Consider the following 24,343-nt stretch of genomic DNA (forward strand, 5'->3'; position numbering starts at 1 on the left):
GGCTGATCGAAATGCTTTTTCTGAATTATCACAGTCCATGGGATTACCCCCTAATCGGGACCACGCTTTGTAATTTATCAGGTCCAAATTAATGGCAAAACGATAGAGAATGTCACTGCCTAAATAGAATGCAGCTGGGACATCGCGTACGACCCAACAATTATGTACTATGCTTTTGTTGCCTATAGGAATGTTGAGCATACACCTGCCAGGAGACGTTTGGAATTGGGAGTTTCCAGGTCCATTTCCCATTTATCAATCAATTTAAATGTGGGAATGGCTGGATCTTTAGGGAGTTTTCAGAACATGACTTTGCTGATGAAGCTCTTACCGTTGTTCACGCACACTCGAGCGAGAACAGATTCCTTCCCCTCATTTAACTGAATAGGGATGAATAACTGTTCTCTAATTTTCTGAATGTCAGCTAAACTTTGAGCTGGTTTCTCATCACTCTTGACTATAGAATTGGGATTTTCAGATTGTGAATTGGTATAGAATTTCAAAGTATTTCCTTCAAGGAAGGTTGATTGTCAGAAATTGGAGAGGAGTTCCCCTCACCAGTTTGTTGTCCTACAGCAATTATGTCACGTCAGGTACTTGGTTGTTCTGGAAATGGAACTCAATATGATCTGGTTTTTGTTCAACCATGTGGCATGTGCCATTTAAACTAACATGGTTGACGCTATGTTTTAATTTTATCGGTCTGTTAGTCTGGGTCCAGAGGACCTTGTTAGTCTGGGTCCAGAGGACCTTGTTCACACAGTCTATTAGGGGGGACAACCTTCGCAGGATGTCATTCCCTAGTAGACAGGGTGTGCCCTCCGAGGTTACGACTATGACAGGGTGTTTCACCTTCTGTCGCCCAATTTTTATTTCCAAATCTGCAGTCCCCTCGACAGGAATTTCATTCCCATCGAAGTTCTGAAGTTGTCCAGGAAGAGGGGTGAGAGGGATCTGGTATCTCTCCCCCCCTTCCTGAATTCAGCTGATCAAAGGCCCTCTTTGACAGGAGTGGCTTGGGATCCAGTGTCCACCAGTGCTGAAAATGTACATTGCCTTTGCACTTGGACTGGGGCATAAAATCTACCCTCCTTCTCTTCCAATGGGCAAAGGGAATGGGCATTCTGAGCAAGTCTGGTGGTCAATTTCCTTATTTCTGACTCTGATACCGAGGTGGTTGGGTCCTGATTTGGTGTTGGAGTTTGGGGATCTGAAAGGAGAACTTGACATTGGGATATGTGGGGAGTTTTGGGCTCCCCTTCTTCTGATTCTGGGCGGCCTCCCTTTTTTTGAGGCAGTCCCCAGACTTGGTTTGGACAGTGTGGTTTCCGAGATGCTCATTCTGGGGTTCAATGATGGGTGATTTTGACTCAGTCCCCACCTTCCCCAGTCTTCATTTGGATCTCTTGGGACCCATTTTTCTTTGGGAGGAGTTCCCCCATCCCTGAAGGAGAAGATTTTTTTCCCAGAATCCTCTGAGGATTCCTCTCCTTCAAATTGGAGGATACTAACCTCCTCCACAAAATGGGTCTTTTTGGCTTCTTTATTTCTCCTACCCGCCCTCTGTTCCTTGGGTGGCAGGTTCTCGGAGGCAGGAGATTTTTGTTCCGGTTCCTGGGTGTCCAGGGGTTTTCCACAATTGAGGAAGGAAGCTTCCTCTAGGGCTTTACACCTCCCTTCCCCCCATTCCCCCTTCTCTGGAACCGTTGCATTGTCGGGGTGCTCTCCCGTCATTGTTCTGGAGTACCAGACCCTTGGTTTGTGGGGTTCTGAACCGCCATGTTCATCTGAGGGTTCTGTTGAGCCCTCAACATGCGACCCAGATCCTGGGACAGATTCTGGACTTGGCGCTCCAGTTGGGACACCCGTTCCGGCTGGTACGGGGGCCACTGGTCAACCCTGGTTGAATCACGAGAACGGTAACTATCTCTTCTCCCATCGAAGCCTGGGTATTGAGAATTTGGGTGACCCTCCACACTTGGCCTCACCTCTCCTGGATTGAGCTGTCTGGGCTACTGAAAGCAGGGAAAGAAAGGAGGGTTGTCCTGCAGGTTGGGGTTTTGTGGGTATCGGGGAAAGAAACTCAACCCGGCATTTGGGGGATTACTGCCCTCCTGGGGAAAGTTGGGGGGAAGTTTCCTGGGGCAGTACCTACCTGGTTGGATCCCCCCCTTGGGCAGAGGGAGTCCATACATACCCCAGGATGGGTCTTTTACCCCTTTATCGGGGACTGATGTAATCAGGGGAGTCAGGGGTCACATTTGTGGGATTACCTCCCTGACTACCACCTGTCTGGGATTGGCCTGAGGGCCTTCTGGGTCTTTGATTTGACACACGTATATTTTTAGGGCCCCCATCTCCAGATCTAGAATGGGGACAACCTTCACCTCTGCCACCTTAGCAGCAGCAGGGGTGTTGGCTGGTTTGTGGTTTTTGTTTGTGTTTTTGTGTTCTGCCCGTTTTTTGTACCTCATAAATGCGGGTCGCCTGCTCTATGACCCAGTCCAGTGATCTTTTCTCATGAAAGTCAGTCACCAGCTGGGTCATTATGTATTTTGGGATTACATGAAAGAAGGTGGTGATGAACTCCCGACTATCTGTGTGCACCCTCCTTGTTGTCTGTGCAAAGGCGCGTTTGAGCTCCTGCACAAATTCTTGTGGGGCCTGATCTTCCCCGCACTGCAGATTGTAGGCCGCCTTGCGGGCCTCTTGGGGATTTCTGTGTGCAGAAAAGTGTTTCAAGCTGGCCGCCCTGTAGGTGGACCATCTTGAGTGGTTCTGGTTCTCCAGTCCCGCAGAGAAACTGGAGTATTCAGGGGAGAATGTCCATTTACTGTATGCAATTCTGGCTGTCCTTCATATGAAAAGTATCCATCATTTGTTCATATAATTCTAGGTGTTCCCAGACAGAATACTTGGCATTTTTATGATATGGAGTTATCACACTTCTAATGGCCTTGATCTACCTAATGGGATCTTTTTGCATAGCTCTCTTAATTTTGTTTGCCTTCTTGGTCTAGTCACCCAAGTCCACTCGTCCTCAGACTCAGAGGCGCTGGTACTGGAGGTGGCTTCTTGGTCCTCTAGGCACTCCCTGATTCTGCGAGTTGAGAAGGGCTTGCGGAATGTGGGGGCCTAGTTTCCCTATTCCTGTGGTGCTCAGAAGAGTCTTCTGACTCTCCCCTGCTCCCAGGATTGGCGGAGTATCCCCCCTACTGCCATAACTGGGTATAGGTCTTTAGGATGCTCTTTTTGGGCTTTATTTCCTTGAGTTTCCCACCAAATTTCACAAACTGGTCCCTTGGAAGTTGGTATTTTAGTGGATCTAATTCCCTGACCCTCCCCTCATAGGAGTCTTCCTGGTCAGAGATATCCGCCCTAATATTTTGGTATCTGTGCAGGGACGCCCATCCATCAATTTCTGGGGCGCTGATCTGTCAGTCCCATCTTACCAAACCTATTGAATTCTGCCAGCCCCATGGCTGCCGGCTCATGTGAGCCAGTAGACATGAAGTTGGCAGTGTTCATGGTGTTGAATGGGTTTGAGTCCCTGAGTACAGAGGTCCTGATGCTATGATCAGGGTTTGCCCTGTCCCTCCAGTTAGAATTTAGTCTATCACCCTCTTTCTCTAATCTTTCTACCTTTTCTTTTTAAGCCCCTATTTCCTGGTGATAAGCAAAAATCTGGGCCTTTTGTTCATCTATCAAGGTCTTACTGGTCTCAATGATTCGCTCTTGCACTGCTACTTGTTGGTGGAGTCCATCAATCTTTTCACAGAGGGCCTCATTGTCCTTCTGCACTTCCTGCATGTTTTGGGAGCACTGAGACATTGGGCCTCATTCCGAGTTTGGAGGTAAGTACCGGTCATTACCGGCATGGTGCAAATAGCGTGTCAGAGCTGGCAATAGACCACTAAAAGCGGCCTATTACGACTTTGTGGGCACAAGCTTTGCGCCTTGCCGGTAATGCACCTAGCGCCATGCCGCAAAAGGGCCCCAAAAAGCCCTTACCGGCATCAAGCGCACCATACATAACACTACCGCCATAGAGTAAAGCGGCAATAGCGGTGACCGTAAATAGCGGTGACCGTAATCAGCGGTCACCGCTATTTACAGTCACCTAAAATAATGGAACGTGAAACAGCATCATCGCACAGGAACGGTTAGGAGCACGGCGGCCATCTTTAAAAACACAATCCATTGCCATCCTCACCGCACAGGACCCGGAGCCATTTACTGATTACAGACATCGACCATCAACATCAGCATCATGCCGAAAGCACCAAAAAAGGGAGCTGCCCGCCTCAGGAAGGAGCGCTTCAGCCCGGATGAGTTCCAGATGATGGTGGATACTCTCCACGAGCATTCAGACACAGTTTTCAGCGGTGACATGCGGGGTGTGGCGGTAATGAAAAAGAAAGAGATCTAGGCCATGTAGCACAGAAGGTGAGCGCTATGGGCAACACCCCCTGCACCACCAAGGACTGCTGAAAACAGTGGGACGACCTGCGGCTGAGAGTGCGGAGCATCCTCTCGGCCAACAGAAGCCAGGCCCTGGAGACAGGAGGAGGGCCAGGTTCCCCCATGAAATTCATGCCATGGGAGGAGACATGTGCGGCCAAGATAGGCCCAGAAGCCATTGAAGGGGTTGGCGACATGGAGTGCGGGGCAACATAATCCGTCGATGGAGGTGAGTGTCCAAAGTCAATACTTCCAATGCATTTGTTATGAAAGTCACTGCCAAGGGCTGGGCAAGGTGTCACGTCATGGTTGGCCAAACCCCCCACCCCCTTTAAATCATGCCGAAACAAGTGAGACCCAGGCTAATGCCAAGTGCAAGGCTGTAACCTATATGGCACATACCACACGAAGAGGCCCATTCCGTGAGGCACACAGGGCAGTTGATGTAAACAGTGTGCATGTGAGCCAGCACAGTACCCGGCCAACATGAGTGACCCAGACATATGCATGCATTTACCATCCAAGCATAGATCAATGTGCCGCTCACCACCCAAATGGCGACAACCCACTAGAATCCCATTGTGATATTGTAGGCATGTCCAAATGCTGACTCTCAAATCATCGCTCATGCCGTCTCTCGCTTCCACCCCCACAGGCAGCGAGCATGACAGCGAGGACCAGGCAAGCAACCGGCGCAGTACCTCCAGGGGCCAAGTCAGGGCCCGCCGTCTACCTGCAAGCAGGAAGACACCACAAGCCACACCACCGGCTCCAGCAAGGCCCATGGAGGGTGAACAACCCCCACCCCCACCCCTGCCCCACCCTGCACTGATGCAGGACACATGCCCCACGCCGCACTCTGAGGAGTCCAGTGTGGCTGGGGAGAATGCAGCCACGGGCCCCCTCGATGTGTCCGACCGCCCCTCATCTATATGCGGAGCAACTGAAGAGGACACTGATGAGATTGTCCACACCCCTGACGCCCAAACCAACCCCCAGGTGTCATACAGTGACTCCAGTGAGAGTGATACACCAGGGTTTACAGGGCAAGGAGCTACACTGGAACATGCCAGTCCTGTATCCACTTCCCTTACCAAAGCACTGGAAAGACATGCAAGCCCAATTCCCAGCGGGCCAACCACATCTGCCACATCAGCCATTGATGCAGAGCGCTCTCAGCAGCTCACAGGCCTCCTAAATGACTTCATCCGAGACAATCGGGAGGCCAGGGAGGAGTGGTAGAATGAATTTAGGGCACTGGGCGAGGTCATCACAGTCAGCACAAACCGGCTCTGTGAGGTCCTTGGCCGGATTGCAGATGCCCTGGAGGCAGCACCTCCTACACGACACCCCCAGCAGGATGACACACCGTCTCAATGCTCCTCCACCCAGACCAGCCCGCTCCGTCGCCCACAATGTGCATTGCACCGCCAGGACATGGCTTCCCCCCGGCTCTGGGAGCGCACAGTGACAATGCTGGCATACACATGTGGCCTACGTGGTCCTTATGGCACTGGTGTGGGGTTGTTGTGGGGTGAGGGGGAAGGGGGTGAGGGTGTGTTTGGGAGTTGTGGGGGGAACGCAAGGGGGTGAGGGTGTGTTTGGGAGTTGTGGGGGGAGGTAGAGGAGGGAGGGTGGTGGAGGGTTTGGTTTTCACGTTTGAACCTACTAATTCAATACACCGGTTGTTCATCAAAAAAACAAGAGTGGACATTCATCATTGCGCATGTGTAATTTAATGTTTCACAGTGCATAGTGTACATGTATCTCCACACCCAGTGCCCGATGTCCTGACATCCTCACACCCTCTGCTGACTTGTGTGTCAGAAATATTGTCCAATCAATGATTGCTGCACGGCACGTCCCTCCTGTGCAACGGCACCGTGATGCTGTCCTGCCACTTCTTCCTCCTCCTCCCCTTCATCATCATCAGGTGGTAGCAGCTCCATGTCAGGGGGCAGGGGTACATTCCGACGGATGCACATATTGTGCAGCAGTACACATGTCATGGTGATCTTGACCACCTTTCATGGCTGTAGATAAGTGCCCAAACCGAATGGCTGAGGCAACGAAATCTTGCCTTCAACAGGCCAAAGGTCTGCTCAATCACCACACGTGTACGGGTATGAGAACGATTGTAGTCCTCCTTGTGCCTGTTCTGTGGGTTTCGGACAGGGGTCATGAGCCACGGCTTCAAGGGATAGCCACCATCACCTGCATGAGAGGGGAATGAAGGTAAGTGTTTGTACATTCATGGCAGACAACTGTACTAGTCTTACATGGCAGCAGGTAATTTCTGACCATACACACATGTCCCTGGATGCATTGCCCCCATTTCTGACCCCGCTATGTGTCCTGTGCAATTGGATGATGGAGTGGTAGCATCCTCAGGATGGGTTATGGTGTGCACTCACATCTTGTTGCATGTGCATCGTATATGCATGCAGCAGTGTTGGAGTGAAATCATTGATGTGTTGTGTTCTGTGAGATTTGGTAGTAGGGAGTGTTGGCTGTTGTCAGTAGCATATTCGTACCATGCTGTGGTATCCCTGTTAGGCTCAGTTCAATGCACTCCCAGGGATGACTCTCCAGTGTTTTGATATGCTAGAGGCAGCGACATAGTGCACATGCAGTGCATAGTGCTAGATGCCCTTATGGTGTGTGAGGGCCGCTGATGAGTGGTGCATGTGTTGTGGGATGTGGCCTGGTCACCTGATAGTCATGTAGTGTTAGGTGTCGGCCTTACTTCATCACTGTGGGATTTGGTAGTCATGTGCCGTTTCACTGGCTCTGGGGCACAGTGTTCGGTGAGGTGCACATCGTGCACTGGCATCAACATTTCCACCCAGGTGGAGTATGCAGGCACCCACCTCACAACCCTGATGCACTGCCATGGCCCAGTGAAGCAACTCACCAAGCAGCCAGGCACGTCGTCCAGCATGTCGCTCCATAATGCGTGGTAGCGTGGAGTTCCGCAGGACCAAAGAGTCATGAGTTGATCCTGGATATCGGGCACAGCAATGTGTGATGATCTTGCTCACATTGCATACCATCTGCACGTTGATGGAGTGGTATTGCTTGCGGTTGCGATACGCCACCTCCATGGCATGCGGGACCACCAACTCTACGTGGGTGCAGTCAAGGGCACCTTTACAATTTGGCATGCCTGCCAGTGCATGGAAGGCAACTTTTGTATCGAATATCTCTTGGGGAGTCCGTGGTAGGGATAGATAGTCCCTTGTGTGCTTGAGGAGGGCATCCAGCACTTGGTTTAGTGTCCAGGAAAATAAGGGTTGTGATATGCCATGCATGTGCCCCACTGTGTGCTGGTAGGTGCCTGTGGCAAGGAAGTGGAGCACAGACACTACCTTCAGTAGAGGGGGGATGGCAGTGCGTATTTCTATGAGGCTCACTATGTCGTCGTGTATCAGGTCCACTATGGTGGTGATGGTGTCACAGTCAAGCCGGTACAGGGTGTGGATCTGCTCTGGTGTTAGGTTGAAGGGGGTGGCTCTGATGCGAGGGATTGGGGGCTGCCGGCGTGGTAACGGTGGCTGCACTGGTGGGGCATGCTGGACCTGTCTCACCCTCCTTCTCCTCCTGTGTAACCTCTGTGGTGGGGGCTGTGGTTCTTGTTGTTGCTGTTGTTGTTTCTGCTTTGCAGGCAGGGCCTCCAGCTCCAGTAATGCTACTACTATTGGTTTCATCTTGGTTTGGGAGGGAGTGTGGTGTGTGGGTGTGCTCCTTTTGTGCTGTGCCAGACTCCATTGCCTCCTCCTGTGCTGATTGTGTGCACCTGTGGCTCTTGGAAACACTGCTCGGGGTTCTTAACACCTTCTCGGAGATTCCGGTAATTACTCCATGCAGGTATGGTACTTTTCGGGCTTCAGGAGGCCGTTATTGCATGTCCGCATTACTTGGGATCAGCTCCGGTTTACGGCATGCCGCTAATATCGGCATGGTGTGTCGTGCGCGCGACCCTAGACCGCTATTTACGGCATCGTACTTTACGGTGCCGTAAATAGCGGTCTGGTTGGTTAGAATAGCCCATAGGGGTAAGCGATGCCGGTAATCCTTTACCGGCATTGTTTTTCCCTTACCTCCAACCTCAGAATGACCCCCACTCTCTGTTGTAAGTGATTCATATCCTGGGTTTGTGTGTCTTAGGCTTGGGTGTTCTCTTTCAGCGCACCTTCTACCCGTCTGGTGTGCTCTAGTAGCTTTCCATGCTCGGTTCTTAACTTGCTTATTTCCTGGCCCAGGGGGTCTTTCTCTTGATTTAGGGTACCCCTCTGCTCCGCCAGGTCATCTTTTTTTTTTTGATAGTGTGGGATTTCTGGCGCTCCAAATCAAGTTCCTCTTGAGCGTAGAGGTCTTTCACAATTAATTTATTATTTTCATCTTTCAATTTGTCTATCTGGTCTTGCAGGTTAACCATCTGCTCTGCGCAGGCTCTATTAAACTGTAATTGTTGAGCCAGCATGTGTTGGCTCTCTTGGAGAGAGCCAACCTTTTCCTAACACTCCTCTTTTAGTGCCTGTAATTGGGTGTCTTGCTCTATATTCTCTTGCTGTAGGAGAGCCAGATCCTCTTTTAATTTTGTGACATAATGTCTAGATTCTGCCTCCAATTCTTGGCTCTTCTGTAGCCTTTGTTCTGCTGAGTCTAGATCATTCTGGATTTTCTCTAGTGATTCAGTTTGATTCTGTGCCAGAACTATGTTTTCAGCATGCTTTTCCCGTATCACTCCTATGTGGAGGTATAGGTAGGCCGCAATTCTGGCAATTTTGCTTTGCTCCTCTTTAACTTTTGGGGCCATGTACGATTCGCTGAGAGCTTGGTGTAATGGGCCATTGTCCTGCCATGTATCCAGGTTCATGGCAGTGACCTGTTGTGTGATTTCCTCTAGCCAGACATGTTCAGCAGGTAATCAGGAATGAGGAATAAGAAACAGAATTCGAATCCAACCTTCCCTCCCCAAACAAGAGAGGAAAACGGATTTGAACCGTGCAATGTTAAATTGACACTCGGAAATGGCTGAATAAAACAATGAATGTGTGCAAAAATCCTTAAATAAGTACAATTCTCTATGGGAGCAACACTGGAAAGTTTCAAGCAATCATGAGCAATAGATTAAGCAAATGCATACAATTGCAAAATGAATGGAAGGTTTAAAACAATTGATAGTAAAAATAACACTTGTAAAACTTTGCAAAAGTGCTCATTCCCTCCTGAAATTAACCAAACATGTTTTTAATACAAAGGGGTGGAATATGGTAAATCTGGATGCTAGGTACAATAGGAATGTGAAATGAGGTCTCTAGCTGTTAAATTGAGTGTGTTATGCAAGATCTAGTGAGGTGCGTTATTGGAAAATAAAGGTGCGAAAAAGGAACAGAAATCAATTTTTACAAGGACAGTTGTACTCTACGCTAGGGCATTCAGGCTAGGCTACCAGCTTGAGACACAGTAAGCTCCAGAGTTGATCTGTGGAATCAACCCTAGCAACTCTGCGCCCGCCCGGGCGGACCCAGTCTGATTACCCGAGGGAGGATTAAGGGCTTAGGATTTCACAAGACAAAATTATTAAAGATATTGGCGCTAGCACAAGGAATCAAACTGGGTTTCAAGAATGATTGTGACAATATTACAGTTATCAGGATGAGTATTGGAAGACTTAGAGATTGGGATGGAACAAAGCATGCAAGGTTTACAATTTTTCTATGGTTTCTATTGATACTCACAGTCCAATTTTAGTTTGGATGTTGGACAGTCAGCACTCCGGATCACCACACAGATCTGGTCTAACACAGGGCAGCCGGACAAACTCAGCGGGGCAGAGTCAGCTGGGCAGGGACTGGATACCAAAAGATAGTTCTTCTGGACTGGCTGTTCTGGTCACTGGATACTATAGGGCATCAGGATAGCAGGATAGTGAGTGGCAGCAAGCCAGGTGATGCTTCCCCAAAACACCACAGCTTCCCTTTGGTTATTCGGATAATTTTAGAATTGAGGCCTAGCTGAAGCAGGATCAGAACTTGCTTGGCCTTGTGGTTGGGATCTGGAGTTTAGATGGATAGATGGAAGATGAAGACAGTAACAGACAGGAACAGGACGCCGGCGTAGGAATCAGGAATCGGTGTGTGTCCTAACATTCTACCAAGTTTTCAAACCCAGCCCACAATTCCACTTTTACGCTGGGAAAATTTCACATTTTTACCAATTTTGACAGCTGAGATATAAGTCTTTTTAAAGTTCTTTCTGCAATAGTCTTAAGACAAATGGGAGTCATTGTCTGTCATTTTTTCTTCCCAGCTAACACCAACTGGCAGTTTCTTTCAAGCAGGATGGTGGCTTCTCTCTTAATTGAAGGTTTTATTGCCCTTCACACTGGTCAGGGGAGAGTCCCAGGACTGCCATCGTCCTAGCCTGGAGCAAAGACGAATGTCTGATGAGAATTTGAAATCCCTTTGTCCTGGTCCATTCAAAGTCTTTCATGCTGGCAATTAGTGCTTTCCTGTGCCAGGAGTTTATGGTGTGCCTCTCTTCCTGAAGGAATTTACAGGGCTGTAACTTGAAGAGCAGGTTTTTTTTAAAGCTTGGCAACTTAGCCTATGAGTTTTAGCCTTCATTCTCTCATTTTAAATCTTGACTTAAACAAAATCTGTGGAATCAAAACAGCTCATAGGTGTACTTTTACCAGCAACAAATACTTTACATTGCTAAGTAAGCAGGCCTTCACCCAACAATTTAATTTTAAATAGGCCAATTTTTCTTCAATCAGCAAAAGCACATTTTACCACATGTGTTAACAACTAATAACATTTCTTTCTTTTTGAATTCGACTTGGCAGCCCCATCTGCCTTTGCAAACACTGCCTTTGCAACCAAAGTCATTTTCCTGGAAGCATGAGTTTTATCAGCACAATGATACATGAAACTAACCAGGCTGAGGACAGTTTTAAGTTCTTTGAAGACAGCTGATGTTTGATACATTGTAGAAAAATATGCGCGCTTTTCCGTGCGAGTGAAAGCAGAGTCTTTGGTTGATTTTTCAAAGTTGCTTTTGACTGGAGCTGTCATTCAAATTAGGCCCCGTTCCTCTGAGACATAATGAATGATCCTTGAAATGGCAGGGCTTTTTCAATCACAGTAGTTTCATGAGAAATCGATTAATTTGCACTTTTAAGGTTGAAAAGAGTGTCATTTTTAAATGGGAATTTTGAGATTTCCAGCAAGGCAATGCTGCCTCTTTCACTTAATTTGTAGAAATATATTGCACAACACACTGGCACACTCCTGCGGTGCGTACTCTATTCCTCCCTGCTTGAAATGTATATGGCAGGGTAGTGCAGCCATCATTTTGGTGGTTGTAAAAACGCAATTTTGAGATCCTGGCACGCACAGGAGTTAGCGCAGCCATTTTGCTGTTTCTTGCACCAATGCAGCAAGTGATGTGGTAAGGCACATCTGAGTGGGTCAATATATCCCACAACAGAGAAAGGCAATGGTAAAAAGTAAACCATCATTATTTCAGGAAGACTTGGAGAAAGCGCCAAATATTTTATGGAATTCCAGTCCATATGACGTGGCTCTATTGAAAGGAATAGGAGCAGTTCAAATCAAGCTTAAACTAGGAGCAATTTTGCCTCGAGCAAAGCAATATCCTATGTCTAGAGAATTGGATGAAGGTATATTTGAGGCTATTTACATTTTAATAAATCAGCAAATATTTCTGCCATCAGAGTCCCCATGTAACACGGCTGTGTATCAGTGAAGAAATCAACTCGGATGGGTCATGGAGATTTATTCAGGATCTTGGTCCCCTAAACAATATTGTTGAAGCAGAGTTTCCTTTAGTTCCACATCCTGCTGCCATATTATGCAACATCCAATCTAAGGCCAAGTATTTTACAGTTGTATATTTAAAAAACTTGTTATTCTCAATTCCCCTTCAATAGGACTCACAAGATTTGACTTCATTTTTGTATAGAAATATGAGCCTGAATCATACTTGCTTGCCTCAGGGGTACTGTGAGTCCCACTCAATCTTTGACAGGGTCCTCCAAATGGACGTAGGTAATGTACAGCTTGAGAGTGCAATCATTCAGTATGTAGATGACATATTAGTGTACAGGGAGACGGAAAGATGCAGAGAAGATTCAGTTTGACTCATGACCATACTAACAGAAAGAGGATACAAGGTAGATAAGGAAAAGCTACAATATTGTCAGGAAGAGCTCCTGTATATAGGACAAATAACCTCTCAAGAAGGGAGAAAAGTGACAATTGAAAGAGCAGAAGCAGATATGACTAACATTAAGAATTTTACGTAGTTTGCCATTTAAATGGAAAAGTTATGACAGCAGTCCTTACACAAAAAAACACATTAGGACATGGACACAAACCATTGGTTTACTATAGTGGGATTTTAAATCCAGTAATGAAAGGGCATTACCCTTGTGAACAAGCGTAAGCTGCTGCTGCATTTGCTATTGAAAAAGCCTCAAGTATTACAATGGGGTATTCAGTGACAGTATTTGTTGAGCACGCATTATTTGCTATTTTAAAGGAACCCAAAAGTACATTAACTACACAAAGAGCATCAGGATATGAGGTAATTATTTTGAACCCTGAGATCAAAATTATTAGATGCAGAATAGTGAACCCAGCAACATTCATAGCAGATACAGTAGGAAAGGATGACTACACAACGTATACTGAGTTTTATGATGACTTTGCAGTGTTAGAGAACATGCTCTCGGAAGGGGAAATTCTCTTTCTTGACAGTTCTTCAAAAATTGGCCAAACAACTGGCAAACCGCATACTGGATCAGCAATAGTGAAGCTGAACCATGAGGTTGATTTTGCAATAGTAACAAGTGCAAGATTTCCTTTGCATTTTTCAGCACAGGCTGCGGAATTAGTGGTGCTTATTGCAGCACTTCAGAGATATGAGGATGAGGAAGTGATGGTGTACTCTGACTCCACCTATGTGACATCAACTGTGCACGCAGGTTTGTTATGCTGGAAAAGGAGGGGCTTCCTTCGTGCTGATACCACACCAGTTTAACATGCGTCCCTACTTGGCATGCTTATTGAGGCACTAAGACTCCGATTGGCTATCGTAGTCGTGAAATGCGCAACCCACACTAAAACAACAGACATGATTTCTCACGGTAACGAAGTCGCTGATTTAGAAGCCAAAAAGGCAGCATATTTCCCAAATATTTCTGATTTTGAAGTAAAGAGTGTTAGACAGATGTTAGGACATTGTATGCTGATAAAGGAGGGTTTTAACCTGTTGTCTGTTGTTCAGTTAATTGAGTTACAAGGTCAAGCCCCACAAGAAGAGCAAGATGTATGGAGAAAGCAGGGGTGTTTTTTATCCCTCACTGAGGCATTATGGAGGCAGAATAGCACTAGAAAGCCAGTTATGACTCTACCTTTTCGAAGATGGGCGGAAAGCAGCAAGGGTTACTAAGCCCGTTTTGGCTTCATAATGAGTGACAGAGGGCAACCAGCATTATATCAACCTGTGGAAAATATGTGGGGCTAATCCGCACAGCTTGTCCTATGCTCACCGGACGACATACACATATACCTGCGTACTCTGGATGGACACAGCTTACAGGCGCAGTCCCCAGGTAATATTTAGTTGGGAAATGACAGTCAGGAGTACACCATGTCATCTCAGAAGGGGGTGGGCCAAACCTTCACCCTGCCATGGCCAGCCTAATTAAATAACAAATGCTCCATGGATCGGCCATATCCTTTTGTTTAGCTCTGTAGCTGGTGGACACATTCACATACTAATCAGAGTTTAATTCAAACAGTCTCACATGGGGCCTGCCTGCAGAGGCTAACAAAACAGACAGGAAACTCCAACATCCTTCCATATGCACTGTGTCAACCTGAAGCCAGTTCACACCCTTAGTATCGATTGACAATGAAATGCCATGGCTGGGACTTCGTGTATTGAAGTAGTCATCCCTGCAAAGAGACCGCATTCAGAAGGTAGGAGCATGTGGATTGATGGTGCCAGAAAGACTGGTCTCGCCGCAGCTTCAAGGGAGACATGCTGCTTTAATCAGGAACACAGAGCGCTCCATTGACCAAAGACCCTTTGATCCACAGCAGACAGGAGGAGGGGTCATGCTTAGCATTACCTGTTTTCACCCCTTTACTTTTTCTGTTGCAAATCACTCTGGTTATGACCTCATGCATACAGGAGATTGTTGGTGGGGACCCAGTATTGATACATTAAGGTAGGATTAGCCTAGACCAATCCCTGTGGTCCATTTGGCTTTAAAAGAGGACAGAGCCCCTCTTTTGGGCAGATCATCTGAAGACTTTGCAAGGAGTAACAAGAACTCAGCATTGGACCCTGGCTGAAGATACAGTCTGCCTTACATCTTCCGCCAGTGAAGGAAGGCCAGGACCTCCAAGAGGTAAGCACGATCCCTCCCCATAACGTTTCCCAGGGAACAGAGGGAGATACAGAATCCAGAAGACCCTCTAGCAGCTCCGGAACCGGTACCCAGCCAGCACACAGCGTGCCCTTCTAGGCTCTGCAGCAAGATTCCCAGGTGGGAAGTGCCATAGAGTCTCTGAACCAAGGACAAGGCAGATGCCTGCAACACTCTCCACAGCTTTGGGCCGTCCGCCTTAAAGGACGACACAAGCCCAGTAAAGTAGCTAGGAGGAGTGCATCTACTGAAGTCCACCTTAAAGGACCTTTTTGAGCCAGTCGAGACCCTCGAGCTTCATTACTGACTGTTGTTACACCGCAGTCGCTAAAGTCACCTGAGACGCCTCGACCAGTGCTCCAGAACCGCCGACCAGCACTGAGATGACTCCTGTCCCTGAGCCGCCATATAGGCCAGCTTGTAGCCGTCCATCCAACTTCACTCGCCGACCTGCCTGCCGCCTGATACCCACAGCTGTCTCCCATCTTGAACTCTGTCACAGAAGCTGCAAGCGCCCAGAAACCGACTTGACCCTGTTGAGCACCAAGAACTTCTACAGCACAAGGTTCTGTCCCCCTGGCCCTTTTCCGAAAGGCCCCTAGTGACATTCTATGACCCATTGCTCCCTTTTTGTTGAAACCAAGTATCCTTGAACTATTGCGATTAATTTACCATACCGAATACCCTCCTGTCAGTATCCAGAGTGCATCCCTTTTCCCTCTTTGAAACTGTCTGTCCTCTGCATTCCTTTAGGGTGGGATGTATTTTGTAGTGTGCTAGAACTGTTGTGATAATAATAACGTTGATATTTGTATACATCCTTGACTGGACAGTCCCTTTTATCATTGGGAATTAATTGTATTTTTGCTGTGTTGCAACTAACCAACGATCCACGACCTTGAGAAGATAAGCCTGTTGTTCCGTCCACGTTACCAGAATTGGACAAGGAGGTTTAAAATGTGCTTGTGTTTCCACTCTGTTCGGATCCCTTCTGGTGCACGAGAGGTGTGGAGCTGATTGATGGTTTAGAACCCGATATTCACCCCTGGACCACTGGTGTCCCGGAGGTTGATTCATCACGCAGATATAGACAACGCGTTGGAGGGCAGTTTGTAGAGAGCTGTGGTGGAAACAAAGGAGAGAAAAGAAGCAGGAAGGAGGAGGAGAAGCAGCAGCAGGCAGGAGTACAGCAGAACAGGAATGCAGAGAGAGGGCACCTGGGCTTCCTAGCCTCACAGCTGTGGGCTCCCCAGAGGAAAGGCCTCAGGCGCTGGGCCTCCTTGGACCCTGGACTTGCCTCCCAGTGTGAAGGGCATCATATCCATTGTCGTGGGAAGCACACTATTTGTTTTTTATTATATTTATTTACAGGGAAGAACAATGCTCATCATGAACACTATATCATCATGAACATTATAGCAAACCTCAGGGACAACAAGTGTATCATATCCGTTGGCCAACAAGGAAAGTAGCACAATAATCCTTTGAATGGGAAGGCCCATATCTCCCCTAGGGAGCGCGCATGAGGAAGTACGGGGTGGGAGATCCCTCAGTAAGTGGAAGGGGGCATCCGAATCCGCAGAATGATTTGGGGCCACCATAATTCCAGATCAGGAAGCATTGAACCAGACACTATCCTTCTGGCGTGGATTGGAAAGAGTGGTTATGGAGCTTTAGCCCCTTGAAGAGGACCTGTGGCAAAGAAGCAGCTGGGCACTATATCCTTTAAGACTGTGAGTTAAGGGACGGATTGTTTCAGTAGCACGGTGGTAAAACGTGTTGCAAATTGTGCATTTTAAAGAGCATTAAACTCATCAAGCTGGGTCACTTTGCCTAAAAGAAATCGGCCGCATTAGCATGTTGCACCTGCACTCCCGCCATTGTCCTATTGCCAGTCTGAGCTTGGCACCACATGCCTGAGCCAAAGAGAGGAGGAACTACTGGCACCCGAATGACGCAGCTAGTTCCGAAGTAAGCCCGCAGGTGCACTGAGTCCTTCACATTGCTCAGAAATCGTCACAATTCTGGCGGTTATTCCCAAATTACAGGCCATCTGACCTTCTCGAACGCCCTACTGGAACTTTTATAAAAGCGACTTGTTTACTATCCATCTTTTCCTTACTTATGGTTATTTTTTCTCAGAATGCTATGATTTTGTATTGTTTTTCCCTGTCTCAAATGTATTCGGGGAAGTGTCTGTGAGACAGGTTTAGCACAACTCTGGCCCGCCCCTCCACCCTTCCTTTGGAGGTTCCTCAATGAACCCTTGTTTCATGGGATCCAAAATGACAATTATTCTGGTGTACCCTTCAAAGGCATTTTGAATCAAGTTACGGAGCCCTCTGTACACTTCTGACTGAGAGCTGCAGAGGGATCTCACTGGCGTTTCCAAACAAGACTCGAATTTGGAGCCGAAAGTGGGAAGTGCTTGTGAACTTGCCAAACATAAACTGCCAATTTCTTAACTTCGAGGGGTAGCAATTTGTTTAGTGTTCTGTTTGCATGGGGTTTTATCATAAAGCAACACAACACAAAATGAAACAAAATACAATGCCAAAGAAATCTCTGTTCAAAGACCATGCATTCAAGGCAATCGTCCAGCAGTAGGGGGAATCCACTCTGACGTCGCTGGGGTGCAGGGACTCTTAACGGTCCTCCCTTGGTAGACCCCCACTGCTAGCTCTCTGCTGCAAGACAGTGCCCAGGCCTGCTACTTGTGTGGGGGGTCTGGACGCACGCCATCCCAACCAAAGCACAAATACCTCTGCATTCCAATCAACCATCTCCAAGCAAGCCACCAAAGGATCACATGTGTGGCCAGTGACCGCTGTGCTAACGTTTGCCTTTATAACTCAGACAGGTATATGCGCCTTGCCTTGCAACACTTTCCGGTACGCTTTTGCCTGGTGTGTTACCTATGATCCTGCTCTTTCACCTTACCTGCTTGGTGCCGCCCCAGCAGCACTTCTGGAATCAAAAGTCATTGCTCCTCCTTGAGTGCTTTGCCAAAATATGTGCCTGTATCTGCCCCGTGAATCTGGCTTCGTATCCATCCTCGGCTCCTGAAATATCCTGACTCCGATCCTATATGTGTTTGCAATAGTCTAAACACAACAATGCGTTCTGCATTAGAAAGCGTATTCAGTACAACCTGTTTTAACAAGAGCGCTGCAAGAAACATTGACCCCCTCGCCCACAAAAGCTTGGGTAAACTTCATGGAAGCCATTACACTTTCCTGAAAAAATAATCTGTAAGTGAAATGTTCCTCCTGTAATACAATGAAGAAGGGGGGCTCCGGGGGGAACGCGAAGCGTTTCCCCCGGGGAGGTTTTTGGCGCTGCACACGGCCAGCGAGTGTCCGTGAAGGGCAGAGCGCCTCCCCAGGGTATTTAAGGGGCCAGGGAAGGGTCGGGAGGCAGGCGACAGTTGGACTTGGTGATTGTGAAGTCCTGTCGCCTGCTCCCGAGCCTTCCCTGGTGGTTAGCGGGGCCTACAGGTGCGTGTTAGTGGGGTAGGAAGAGGAGGGTTGGTAGTGTGGTCGGGTAGGTAGTGTTAGTATATATAAGAAAAAAAAATAATAATAATAATATTTCATTGGTAATAAGCAGGGGAACGTTAGAAGGGGTGCCGTAGATAAGACACCCCCCTTTTTTGTCCTACCGGCGGGTCCCGCGTTGTCTAGGCTTCGGCGTTGGGTAGCTTTGGGGTTGGCGTCGCTAGGTCTCCGGGGGTTGCTGTGGGGGAGTTTCTGGTCAGGTGCTTCCGTCCCTCGTGGTGGCCGCGGAGTGATGGGAGGACCCGGTGTTGGTGCCGCTTCGTTTTCGGGTCTTCTTCCCGGGGCGCTGGTGCGGGGTGAGGAGGGGGTGGCAGTGGTCTGAGCCCGTGTGTTTCCGGGCTCTCTTGGCCGTGCGCGTGGTGACGGGCTGCTGCAGGTAGTGGGCAGTGCTGTCCCCTTAAAGGGACCGCTCCCTTTTTGCTGCCAGGGAGCCCAGGGCACTGCGGTGTGGCGGGTTGGCCACCAGGGGGCGGGCGGCAGAATAAAGAAGGGGGGCTGGGGTGCTTATAAAATAAATAAATAAATAAATAATAAATAAAAAAATAAAATAGAAAGAAATAGATAAAGGAAGAATAAAGGAGCAGTAGGGGTGGGTTTTGGGGTTCTCAGCTCTAGAGGTAATTGGGACGGGGCCCCTTTGGGGGGTCTGCGCGCAGGGTATTTAAGAGTGCTGGGGGAGGGGGTTTCGCTCCAGGCCCAGGGGTCGTTGGCGAGGGGGGGTATAAAAAAAAAAAATGTTGGGTTTCTTTTTGCTTTTCAGTTAGAGATATTAAGGTTGTAGGGTCCAGGGGTTATTTCCCCCCTGGGGTATTTAACGTTTAGCTCAACTTCGTTGGGGTTTCTCCTCTATTTGGGGCCTTGCTTTTCCACGGGTAGGTCCCGGCTCGGGGGCACAGGTAGCGGGGAGCGGCAAGGGGCGTAGTGTGGTGCACCAGTAAAGGTTGGGGCAAGATGGTAGGGCAAGCTGCAAGCAGGGAGGGGTTGGTGGATGCGAGGGCGCTGAGGGAGGCCCTGGCCATAATTAGCAGGGCAACTAAGGCCCAGCTTGAGGGGGCGGTGGGGGAGGTCACGGGTGAAGGGCAGACAAGCGGGGGTAGGCCGCAGCGGAGAGCGGCAGCTGATGGGGCTCTCGCGGCAGTGGTGGCTTGCGCCCCCGCAGCAGGGAGAGGGGAGGTTTGGGAATCCAGGGGCAGGGAGATGAGGAGGGAAATAAACAGGAGGGCGTCCGGGGAAGAAGGAATTTCGGGTGAGCAGCCACGTGGGGAGGGAATGGGGGATAGCACTAAGGGAGCAGCGAGTGTGCAAAGGGAGGTGGCTCAAAGGAACCACGGTGGGGCTATGGTGGAAGGGCAGAAGGGGATGCGGGGGCAGCGGGGAAGAGGGGGGAAATACCTAAGGAAGAGTGCGGGTGGCAGAGGGAGAGGGAGGTCCCCATCAATTGAGGTGGATAGGGCGGGGTGCGGAACGCCCCCCCCGGGTAGGGCGAGTGCGGGCGGAGGGCGCTGCGCAGCCCCCGCTGGTCAAATGGAAGTAGAGGGTTTGAGAGCGGCCCCTGCTCAGTCAGCGTACGGAGAGCCTAGAGGGTGCAGCACGGCCCCTAGCAATGAAGAAACCAGGGTGGAGGTCGGAGCGCCTCGCCCGAGAGAAGAGGACCAGGCAGGGGTTTCCACGGCCCCGCCGAGAAGACGTCAAAGGAGTGGCGGGGTGGACACCCCGGGCTCGCAGGAGGATGAGCAACTCGACTGGGGCACGAGCTCGCAGCCACAATGGTATTTGATGGGTGATGAAATGGGAATGGAGGATTATGTGGGGCAGTGGGAGGTGAATGGTTATAGGTCGGCAGGGGTAAGGGGGGAGGAGAGAGGAAGTTGGGCTTGGGATATGGAAAGACAGGTGCAGGGGAGTCGGGGGGCAACCGCGAGGGGGAAAGATTAGCTGGGTGAGTCTGCTGACATGTTTTGTCCCCGCAGTAGGAGCCCGATAAGGAAGGAAATGAGGAGCATTGGTGTGGACGCAAGGCAGCAGACGGCGGGTGCAGAAAGAGGTGAGCGGGAAAGGGAATGGTCATCTGCATGGCAGAGAGGGGTCCCAGGAGGGGGGACAGGAAACGAAGGGTCGGGTTTGCAAGGGCTGAGGAAAGAAGTTGGTGTATAGGCCATTGGAGCCTTGGGGGTTGAGAAAGCATTTGCTCGGTGGAGAGTCAGACGGACAAGGTGGTGGAGCCATTGGGGCTCGAGGTGCAAGGGGGAAAAGAAAAGGAGGTGGAAATGAAAGGAAAGGAGAGAAAATTGCCATACATGGGGATAACAAAACCATTGGGGGCGCACTTGATGGCGGCGACCAGGGAAAAGATTCAGGCGGGGGAATTTGTAGAGGTTTTTAAATTGCTCCATAGGGAAGTGAGAGCTATGGAGGGGTCTAAAGAAGAGGAGAGGGAACTGACTGCGCGACCAAGGGTACCGGTGACTATTGAGAATTGGACGTCAGCATTTATCATTTATGCCTGTGTATATTGTGAAAAATTCCCAGAGCGTTGCGTGGCCCTGCTTAAATATATGGACGTAATTAGGAGGGCGTTCACAAGTTTTGGGGGTTTTGCCTGGGTACGCTATGATGAGGAATTCAGAGCGAGAATGGCGGAGGACAGTCAAGCAGTCTGGGGGGAGATAGACATGGATCTTTGGCTGCAATGGATGGCTCCAACGAGGCCTGCCCCGACTTTGCACACAGCAAGTGGGCTGCCTGTGCCTTACCGGCCCTTTCTTGGTCGCCCCGCCCATGAGGGGGCGGGGAGAGAGGCGGAGGTCAGCCCTCGACAGCATGTTGGGCGTTCAATAAAGAAGGCTGCACGAGGTGGATGTGCAAATTTAAACACAAGTGCAGCAGGTGTGCGGGTCGGCATCCGGTTACGGATTGTTTTCAGGCACGGGACAGTGGGTCAGGGCGAGGAGCGGGGCAAGGGGGTGGGGGGAAGGACCGCATGCCAGGTAAATTGGGGTGTGCTGGTAGGTCTGGCTCAGTTTAGCGTAAAAGGTGGGGAGGAACAAGGTTTGATGAAAGGTTTTGGGGGCGATTTAAAAGGGGTAGGAGAGAGGTGAGGAGGAAGAATAGTAGGTAGGGGAGGGCAGCAGGGGGTGTAGTTGTGGAAATTGTTAAGGGGTGGTGGCCGTCATTTGGAGGGCATGGTTGACGGTGGTGAAGCCCTCACGCTTGCCGCACGACAGGGTGAGTAAGCTTCAGGCTGCATGGACGGAGGTGCGGGAGCGCCTCTGGTGCAGCAGGGGGAAGTAGGAGAAGGGTCTGCATGGACGGGGGTGCAATAGGGCCCCTGGTGCAACTGGGGGAAAAAAGGGGAGCAACGAAGCAAGGTGCCGGAAGAGGAATTTATGAGGAATGGTCTGCATGGACGGGGGCGCAGGTTTGGCCCCTGGTGCAGCGGTGGAGAGGAGTAAGGAAGAAAAGGGGCCTGCATGGACGGGGGTGCACTAGGGCCCCTGGTGCAGGTGGGAAACAGGTGGTAAGGGACGCAAGGAGCTTGAAGATGGTTATATGGAAGGGACTGCATGGACGGGGGTGCAGGTTTGGCCCCTGGTGCAGTGGCGAGAGGAGTAATAAAGTAAAGGGCCTGCATGGACGGGGGTGCACGTGGGCCCCCGGTGCAGGGGGGGGCAACACAGGGCCAAATTAATAAGGTGATGGAAGGTGGGGGGCAAGGGTGAGCAGGAGGGTAATAGTTTAAGGGAAAAGTGGGGGGGTCAAGTGGGTTTAGGTGTATTGTCTAAAGGTTAGGTGAAAGTGGCAGAATATAGGGGACAGGTAGGAGAGGACCTTGGGTGTTTCCGGAGAGGGTTAAGGAGATGGCCAAAAATGATAGGGTACGGAGGAAGGTGTGACTAGTGGTGTGGGAAGGGTTAGGAAGTTGGAACTCATTCATTTAGGAGGGGTGCAGCATCTGAAGATAGCAGGCTGGACTATTCAGAGGAGCAGGGGAATAGGTTGGGACGCGGGGAGTAAGGGAGGTACTAGCAGGAGTGTTGCATTTATTAGGATGTTGTTGATTTGCAAGTGATTTTGTAATTTCTTTTTCAGATGCTGCCAGGTCAGATGTCAAAAATGTGGTTTTTGGGTCATTCTCGGGTTAAGTGGGCGGGGAAAGAAGTTGAGGAACGGGTTGGTGACAGGCATCTGGGTTGCAACTATAATTATGTGGTGGTAAGATGGTCCGGGTTTGGGGGGCTGGGCTGGGATCAGTTGCTTCCTATGTGGGCTGGGTTGAGGGAAAACTAGGGGCCTCCAGTTGGGGGGGGGATTAGTCTTGGTAGAAAAAATGAGTTGGTACGGGATATGGGTGTGGCTCTTTTCAGGAAAATAGAAAGGGTTTTTGTTATGGATCCGACAAGTGTGGCCTCAAGCATCTGTAGGGGGGACTAAGTGTTTGCCACAGAGAGTTGGGAGGGGAGCGAGAAATGAGGGTCCGATAGAGCGGACTAGGAAGGGGATAAACAGAGAGATGGTAGAATTTTGTACATCGGTGTCAGTACAGGTTTTGGAATGTAAGGAGATGGTTTAGAAAGGATTGATGAGAGTTAGAGAGGATGGGTAAGCTTTCCGGTTTGGGGAACAATCATTATCTGGCAGACTGGAGCTCTTGGCTGGGAGATTGGTTGAGGAGTTGGAGGTAAGAGAATTGGTGGGGGGGTGGGGCAGAAAGAACACCTCGGGGGAGGGTTTTTCTGGTGCCGGGGGCATGGCCCCTTTTGACGTGGGGGGAGGGAGCACAATGTGGGAATGACACGGGAAAGGATGGGGTGGCGCTGTTTGCACAAGCGGGCCACCACGGGGGAACAGGTATTGAGCCTGGAGGGGCATGGCCCCGGGGAGAAAGCGGGACGCCTGGAAAAGGGGTAAGGAGACGGTAGGGCCCAAGGGATAGTTAGGGAGGAAATGGTTTTATTTAATTATTTAATTGTTGGGTAAAATATGAGAATGTTTAATTATTTAATTGGTTGGTTAAAATATGTCTTTAGTTTGTAAGGCCATGGAGCCAGGTAAGCGTTTAATTGTAAGTTTTGGCCTGTCACATTAAAGCGACCTTTTCCACTTTTAAATGAGTCTGGGTTTTTGTGCAGTAAGCCAAAAGGTGGGCCCGGGGGGAACGCAAAGCGTTTCCCCCCGGGGAAGTTTTTGGCGCTGCACACGGCCAGCGAGTGGCCGTGAAGGGCAGAGCGCCTCCCCAGGGTATTTAAGGGGCCAGGGAAGGTTCGGGAGGCAGGCGACAGTTGGACTTGGTGATTGTCCCGCCCTCCCACCCCCGTCATTTTGGGTTAGGTCTGGTGTCTGGTTTTAGGAAAGGGGGATGGGGGACTATTGTACTTGGTTTCGGCGGGGGCTTTGTACATCCCATGTCAAGGTCTTACTGGGTTTTTTGGTCTGTTAAGGAGCTATTATAGGGTAGTTTTGTGTGACAGGTCGGGGCATCAGTGAAGTTTGCTGATGTGGCAGGTCAGACTGGCTGCAGGTCATAGGATGGGGGAGATTGGCGTAGAGGGGAGTCTGAGGGGTATTGAAGTGGTCCTGGGCTCCGGGGGCATGGCCCCTTTTGATGTGGGGGGAGGGAAGCACAATGGGGGAATGACACGGGAAAGGATGGGGTGGCGCTGTTTGCACAAGCGGGCCACCACGGGGGAACAGGTATTGAGCCTGGAGGGGCATGGCCCCGGGGAGAAAGCGGGATGCCTGGAAAAGGGGTAAGGAGACGGTAGGGCCCAAGGGATAGTTAGGGAGGAAATGGCTTTATTTAATTATTTAATTGTTGGGTAAAATATGAGAATGGTTAATTATTTAATTGGTTGGTTAA

Source organism: Ambystoma mexicanum, chromosome 1p (assembly GCF_040938575.1).
Source record: "Ambystoma mexicanum isolate Mex_15411 chromosome 1p, UKY_AmexF1_1, whole genome shotgun sequence".
Taxonomy (NCBI): domain Eukaryota; kingdom Metazoa; phylum Chordata; class Amphibia; order Caudata; family Ambystomatidae; genus Ambystoma; species Ambystoma mexicanum.